The sequence below is a fragment of the Olea europaea genome, unplaced genomic scaffold (assembly GCF_002742605.1).
Source record: "Olea europaea var. sylvestris unplaced genomic scaffold, O_europaea_v1 scaffold8, whole genome shotgun sequence".
Classification (NCBI taxonomy): Eukaryota; Viridiplantae; Streptophyta; class Magnoliopsida; order Lamiales; family Oleaceae; genus Olea; species Olea europaea.
In genome coordinates this window covers 245,114-253,714 of record NW_019266434.1, presented here as the reverse complement: position 1 = coordinate 253,714, position 8,601 = coordinate 245,114, and positions in this window count along the sequence as shown.

Below are 8,601 nucleotides of genomic sequence, written 5' to 3'. Positions count from 1 at the left end.
AGCTATGGAGTTTGAAGAAGTGTTGGACAGAAAATTAACAAAGAAAAATCGCACCAGGGGCAATTTTGTCATTTGTCGCGACGGTGTCTGAATGGGCTGAAATTTGGCAGGTTGATTAGAAACGCCCAAGATATTGGACTTGAGGCAGAGTCCAAGCGGAGACTGGTATAGGACAACTAGCTTTGGAGTTTGAAGTAGACAAAAAATTTACAAAGAAAAATCGCTCCAGGGGCAATTTTGTCATTTGTCACGAAGGTGTCGGAATGGACTAAAACTTTGAAGGTTAATTGGAAACGGCCTAAGAAATTGGACTCAAGGTAGAGTCCATGGCAAGATTGATATAGGACAACTAGCTTTAGAGTTTGAAGGAGTGTTGGACAGAAAATTAACAATGAAAAACCGCACGAGGGGCAATTTTGTCATTTGTCACGACGGTGTCGGTATGGGCTAAAAGTTGGCAAGTTGATTCGAAACAGCCCTCGAAATTGGACTTAGGGTGGAGTCCTAAGGCTGATATAGGACATCTAGCATTGGAGTTTTAGGAAGTTTTGGACAGAAAATTTACAATGAAAAACCTTACCAGGGGCAATTTTGTCATTTGTCGCGACGGTGTCGGAATGGGCTGAAATTTAAAAGGGTGATATGAAATGGCCCGAGTAATTGAACTCAGGGTGGAGTCCTAAGATTGATATAGGACGACTAGCTATGGAGTTTGAAGAAGTGTTGGACAGAAAATTAACAAAGAAAAATAGCACCAGGGGCAATTTTGTCATTTGTCGCGATGGTGTCAGATTGGGCTGAAATTTGGCAGGTTGATTAGAAATGCCCGAGATATTGTACTCGAGGCAGAGTCCAAGTCGAGACTGATAGAGGACAACTAGGTTTGGAGTTTGACGATGTCTTGGACAGAAAATTATTAAAGAAAAATCGTACCAGGGGCAATTTTGTCATTTGTCACGACGATGTCTGAATGGGCTGAAATTTGGCAGGTTGATTAGAAACAGCCCAAGATATTGGACTCGAGGTGGAGACTAAGTCGAGACTGATATAGGATAACTAGCTTTGGAGTTTGAAGAAGTGTTGACTAAGTCGAGACTGATATAGGACAACTAGCTTTGGAGTTTGAAGAAGTGTTGGACATAAAATTAAAAAAAAATCGCACTAGGGGCGATTTTGTCATTTGCCGCAACGGTGTTAGAATGGGCTGATATTTGCTGGTTAATTGGAAATGGCTCAAGAAATTGGACTCGAGGCAGAGTCCCAAGACTGATGTGGGACAACTAGCTTTGGAGTTTGAAGAAGTGTCGGATAGAAAATTAATAAAGAAAAACTGCACCAGGGCAATTTTGTCATTTGTCGTGACGGTGTCGGAATGGGTTGAATTTTGGCAGGTTAATTGTAAATGGACCGAGAAATTGGAATCACACCAGGGGCAATTTTGTCATTTGTCCCGGCGGTGTGGAAATGGGCTGAAATTTGGCAGGTTGATTAGAAACGCTCGAGATATTGGACTCGAGGTGGAGTCTAAGCCAAGATTGATATTAGACAACTAGATTTGGGGTTTGATGATGTCTTGGACAGAAAATTATTAAAGAAAAACTGCACCAGGGGCAATTTTGTCATTTGTTGCAATAGTGTCGAAATGGACTGAAATTTGGAAGGTTGATTGGAAATGGCCCGAGAAATTGGACTAGGGGAGGAGTCCCGAGACTGATATATGACAACTAGCTCTTGAGTTTAAGAAGTGTTGGACAGAAAATCTACAAAGAAAAACCGCACCAGGGGCAATTTTGTCATTTGTCGCGACGGTGTTGGAATGGGCTAAAATTTGGCAGGTTGAATAGAAATGGCCTAGGAAATTGGACTCGATGTAGAGTCTAAGCCATGACTGATATAGGACAACTAGCTTGGAGTTTAAAGAAGTGTTGGACAGAAAATTAACAAAGAAAAACTGCACTAGGGGCAATTTTGTCATTTGTCACGATGATGTTTGAATGGGCTGAAATTTGGCGGGTTGATTAGAAACACCCGAGATATTGGACTTGAGGCAGAGTCCAAGCGGAGACTGGTATAGGACAACTAGCTTTGGAGTTTGAAGTAGACAAAAAATTTACAAAGAAAAATCGCTCCAGGGGCAATTTTGTCATTTGTCGCGACGGTGTCGGAATGGACTAAAACTTGGAAGGTTAATTGGGAACGGCCTAAGAAATTGGACTCAAGGTAGAGTCCATGGCAAGATTGATATAGGACAACTAGCTTTAGAGTTTGAAGGAGTGTTGGACAGAAAATTAACAATGAAAAACCGCACGAGGGGCAATTTTGTCATTTGTCACGACGGTGTCGGTATGGGCTGAAATTTGGCAAGTTGATTCGAAACGGCCCTAGAAATTGGACTTAGGGTGGAGTCCTAAGGCTGATATAGGACACCTAGCTTTGGAGTTTTAGGAAGTTTTGGACAGAAAATTTACAATGAAAAACCTTACCAGGGGCAATTTTGTCATTTGTCGCGACGTCGGAATGGGCTGAAATTTAAAAGGGTGATATGAAATGGCCCGAGTAATTGAACTCAGGGTGGAGTCCTGAGATTGATATAGGACGACTAGCTATGGAGTTTGAAGAAGTGTTGGACAGAAAATTAACAAAGAAAAATAGCACCAGGGGCAATTTTGTCATTTGTCGCGATGGTGTCAGATTGGGCTGAAATTTGGCAGGTTGATTAGAAATGCCCGAGATATTGCACTCGAGGCTGAGTCCAAGTCGAGACTGATATAGGACAACTAGGTTTGGAGTTTGACGATGTCTTGGACAGAAAATTATTAAAGAAAAATCGTACCAGGGGCAATTTTGTCATTTGTCACGACGATGTCTGAATGGGCTGAAATTTGGCAGGTTGATTAGAAACAGCCCAAGATATTGGACTCGAGGTGGAGACTAAGTCGAGACTGATATAGGATAACTAGCTTTGGAGTTTGAAGAAGTGTTGACTAAGTCGAGACTGATATAGGACAACTAGCTTTGGAGTTTGAAGAAGTGTTGGACAGAAAATTAAAAAAAATCGCACTAGGGGCGATTTTGTCATTTGTCGCAACGGTGTTAGAATGGGCTGATATTTGCTGGTTAATTGGAAATGGCTCAAGAAATTGGACTCGAGGCAGAGTCCCAAGACTGATGTGGGATAACTAGCTTTGGAGTTTGAAGAAGTGTGGGATAGAAAATTAATAAAGAAAAACTGCACCAGGGCAATTTTGTCATTTGTCATGACGGTGTCGGAATGGGTTGAATTTTGGCAGGTTAATTGTAAATGGACCGAGAAATTGGAATCACACCAGGGGCAATTTTGTCATTTGTCCCGGCGGTGTGGGAATGGGCTGAAATTTGGCCGGTTGATTAGAAACGCTCGAGATATTAGACTCGAGGTGGAGTCTAAGCCAAGATTGATATTAGACAACTAGATTTGGGGTTTGATGATGTCTTGGACAGAAAATTATTAAAGAAAAACTGCACCAGGGGCAATTTTGTCATTTGTTGCAATAGTGTCGAAATGGACTGAAATTTGGAAGGTTGATTGGAAATGGCCCGAGAAATTGGACTAGGGGAGGAGTCTCGAGACTGATATATGACAACTAGCTCTTGAGTTTAAGAAGTGTTGGACAGAAAATCTACAAAGAAAAACCGCACCAGGGGCAATTTTGTCATTTGTCGCGACGGTGTTGGAATGGGCTGAAATTTGGCAGGTTGAATAGAAATGGCCTAGGAAATTGGACTCGATGTAGAGTCTAAGCCATGACTGATATAGGACAACTAGCTTGGAGTTTAAAGAAGTGTTGGACAGAAAATTAACAAAGAAAAACTGCACTAGGGGCAATTTTGTCATTTGTCACGATGATGTTTGAATGGGCTGAATTTGGCAGGTTGATTAGAAATGGCCCAAGATATTGGACTCGAGGCAAAGACTAAGTCGAGACTGGTATAGGAAAACTAGCTTTGGAGTTTGAAAAAGTGTTGGACAGAAAATTAAAAAAGAAAAATCATACTAGGAGCAATTTTGTCATTTGCCGCGACGGTGTTAGAATGGGCTGAAATTTGGCAGGTTGATTGGAAACAGCTCGAGAAATTGGAGTCCAGGCAGAGTCCTGAGACTAATGTAGGATAAATAGATTTGGAGTTTGAAGAAGTGTTGGACAGGAAATTAATAAAGAAAAACTGCACTAGGGGCAATTTTATCATTAGTCGCGACGGTGTCGGAATGGGTTGAATTTTGGCAGGTTGATTGTAAACGGACCGAGAAATTAGACTCGGGGTGGAGTCGAGAGACTGATATAGGACAACTAGCTTTGGAGTTTGAATAAGTGTTGGATAGAAAATAAACAAAGAAAAATCGCACCAGAGGCAATTTTGTCATACGTCGCAACGATGTCGGAATGGGCTGAAATTTGGCAGGTTGACTGGAAATGGCCCAAGAAATTGGACTCGAGGAGGAGTCCTGTGACTCATAGAGGACAACTAGCTTTGGAGTTTAAAGAAGTGTTGAACAGAAAATTAACAAAGAAAAATCGCACCAGGGGCAATTTTCTTATTTGTTGCGACGGTGTCGGAATATGCCGAAATTTGGCAGGATGATTGAAACTGCCCGAGAAATTAGACTCGAGGTGGAGTCTCGAGACTGATATAGGATAACTAGATTTGGACTTTGAAGAAGTGCTGGACAGAAAATTAATAAAGAAAAACCACATCAGGGGCAATTTTGTCATTTGTCGCGACGGTATCGGAATGGGCTGAAATTTGGCAGGTTGAATGGAAACGGCCCGAGAAATTGGATGCGGGATGAAGTCCAAACTAGAACTGATACAGGACAACTAGCTTTGGAATTTGAAGAAGTGCTAGATAGAAAATTAACAAAGAAAAATCGCACTAGGGGCAATTTTGCCATTTGTCCTAATGGTGTCAGAATGGGTTAAAATTTGGCAGTTTGATCGGAAACGACCCCAAAAATTGGACCCAAGGTGGAGTTGAAGCTGAGACTGATATAGGACAACTCGCTTTGGAGTTTGAAGAAGTGTTGGACAGAAAATTAACAAAGAAAAACTGCACCAGGGGCAATTTTCTCATTTATCGTGACGGTGTAGGAATGGGTTGAAATTTGGCAGCTTTATTGGAAATAGCCTGAGAAATTGGACTGGGAGCGAAGTCCCGAGACTGATACAGGACAACTAGCTTTGGAGTTTGAAGAAGACAAAAAATTAACGAAGAAAAACAGCTGCAGGGGCAATTTTGTCATTTGTCGCGACGGTGTCGGAATGAGCTACAATTTAATAGGTTGAATGGAAATGGCCCGAGAAATTAAACTCTTGGTGTAGTCTTAGAATTGATATTGGACAACTAGCTTTGGAGTTTGAAGAAGTGTTGGACAGAAAATTAACAAAGAAAAATCGCACCAGGGGTAATTTTGTCATTTGTCGCGACGGTTTTAGAATGGGCTGAAATTTGATAGGTTGATTGGAAACGGCTCGAGAAATTGGACTCGAGGTGGAGTCCTGAGACTGATGTAGGACAACTAGCTTTGCAGTTTGAAGAAGTGCTGGACAGAAAATTTATTAAAGAAAAACTGCACCAGGGGAAATTACTCATTTGTCGCGATGGTGTCGGACTGGGTTGAATTTTGGCAGGTTGATTGTAAACGGACTAAGAAATTGGACTCAGGGCAGAGTCAAGAGACTGATATAGGACATCTAGCTTTGGAGTTTGAAGAAGTGCTGGATAGAAAATAAACAAAGAAAAACTGCATCGGGGGTAATTTTGTCATATGTCTCAACGATATCGGAATGGGCTAAAATTTGGCCGGTTGATTGGAAACAGCCTGAGAAATTGGACTTGGGGAGGAGTTTCGAGACTTATAGAGGACAATTAGCTTTGGATTTTGAAGAAGTGTTGGACATATAATTAACAAAGAAAAACCGCACCAGGGGTAATTTTCTCATTTGTCACGACGGTGTTGGAATGTGCCGAAATTTGGCAGGATGATTGGAAACTACCCAAGAAATTGGACTCGGGGCGGACTCTCGATATTGATGTAGGAAAACTAGCTTTGGAGTTTGAAGAAATGTTGTACAGAAAATTAATAAAGAAAAATCGCACCAAGGGCAATTTTGTCATTTGTCGCTACAGTGTCGGAATGGGCTGAAATTTGACAGGTTGAATGGAAACGGCCCAATAAATTGGACACGGGGTAGAGTCCAAGCTCAAACTGATATAGGGCAACTAGCTTTGGAGTTTGAAGAAGTGTTGGACAGAAAATTAACAAGGAATAACCGCACTAGGGGCAATTTTGTCATTTGTCCCAACGGTGTCAGAATGGGCTGAAATTTGGCAGATTGATGGGAAACGACCCAAGAAATTGGACTCGGGGTGGAGTTGAAGCCGAGACTGATATAGGACAACTCGCTTTGGATTTTGAAGAAGTGTTGGAAAGAAAATTAACAAAGAAAAACCGCACCAGGGGCAATTTTGTCATTTATCGCGAAGGTGTCGGAATAGGCTGAAATTTAGTAAGTTGATTGGAAAAAGCCTGAGAAATTGGACTCGGGGTAGAGTCCCGAGACTGATACAGGACAACTAGCTTTGGAGTTTGAAGAAAATAAAAAATTAACAAAGAAAAACCGCTCCAAGGGCAATTTTGTCATTTATCGCAACGGTGTCAGAATGGGCTGAAATTTAACCGGGTGATTGGAAATGGCTCGAGAAATTAAAGTCTTGGTGGAGTCCCAAGACTGATATAGGACAACTAGTTTTGGAGTTTGAAGAAGTGTTGGACAGAAAATTAAAAAAGAAAAACTGCACTAGGGGAAATTTTGTCATTTGTGGCGACGGTGTCGGAATGGGTTGAATTTTGGCAGGTTGACTGTAAATGGACCGAGAAATTGGACTTGGGGCAGAGTCAAGAGACTAATATAGGACAACCAGTTTTGGAGTTTGAAGAAGTGTTGGACAGAAAATTAAAAAAGAAAAACCGGACCAGGGGAAATTTTGTCATTTATTGCGATGGTGTCGGAATGGGTTGAATTTTGGCAGGTTGATTATAAATGGACCGAGAAATTGGACTGGGGGTAGAGTCAAGAGACTAATATAGGATAACTAGCTTTGGAGTTTGAAGAAGTGTTGGACAGAAAATAAACAAAGAAAAATCGCACCAGGGGCAATCTTGTCATATGTCGCGACGATGTCGGAATGGGTTGAAATTTGGCACGTTGATCTGAAACGGCCCGAGAAATTGGACTTGGGGTGGAGTCCCATGACTCATAGAGGACAACTAGCTTTGGAGTTTGAAGAAGTGTTGGCCAGAAAATTAACAAAGAAAAACTGCACCAAGGGCAATTTTCTCGTTTTTCGCGATGGTGTCGAAATGTGCCGAAATTTGGCAGGATGATTGGAAACGGCCCGGAAATTGGACTCGGGGTGGAGTCTTGAGATTGATATAGGACAACTAGCTTTGGAGTTTGAAGAAGTGTTGGACAGAAAATTAATAAAGAAAAACCGCACTAGAGGCAATTTTGCCATTTGTCGCGACGGTGTCGGGATGGGCTGAAATTTGGTAGGTTGAATGGAAATGGCCCGAGAAATTGGACTCGAGGTAGAGTCCAAGCCGAGACTGATATAGGACAACTTGCTTTGGAGTTTGAAGAAGTGTAGGACAGAAAATTAACAAAGAAAAAAACCGTACCAAGGGCAATTTTATCATTTGTCGCGACGATGTCGGAATGGGCTGAAATTTAGAATGTTGATTGGAAATGGCCCAAGAAATTAGTCTCAAGGTGGAGTCCAAGCCAAGACTGATATGGGACAACTCTCTTTGGAGTTTGAAGAAGTGTTGGACAGAAAATTAACAATGAAAAACCGCACCAGGGGCAATTTTGTCATTTGTCGCGATGGTGTCGGAATTGGCTGAAATTTGGTAGGTTGATTGGAAATGGCTCAAGAAATTGGACTCGGGGTAGAGTTCTGAGACTGATATAAGACAACTAGCTTTGGAGTTTGAAGAAGTGTTGGACAAAAAAATAATAAAGAAAAAGCGCACCAAGGGAAATTTTGTCATTTGTCTCGACGATGTCGGAATGGGCTTAAATTTGCCAGGTTGATTGGAAATGGCCATAGAAATTAGACTCGATGTGGAGTCCCAAGACTGATATAGGACAACTAGCTTTGCAGTTCGAAGAAGTGTTGGACAGAAAATTAAAAAAGAAAAATCGCACCTGGGGCAATTTTGTCATTTGTCGCGACGGTGTCGGAATGGGTTGAAATTTGGCTGGTTGATTAGAAACAGCTCAAGATATTGGAATCAAGGTGAAGTCCAAGCCAAGACTGATATAGGACAACTATCTTTGGACTTTGAAGAAGTGTTGGATAGAAAATAAACAAAGAAAAACCGCACCGGGGCAATTTTGTCATATATCGCGACGATGTCGGAATGGGCTGAAATTTGGCATGTTGATTGGAAATGGCCCAAGAAATTGGGCTCAGGGTGAAGTCCTAAGATTGATATAGGATAACTAGGATTGGAGTTTGAAGAAGTGATGGACAGAAAATTAACAAAGAAAAATCGTACGA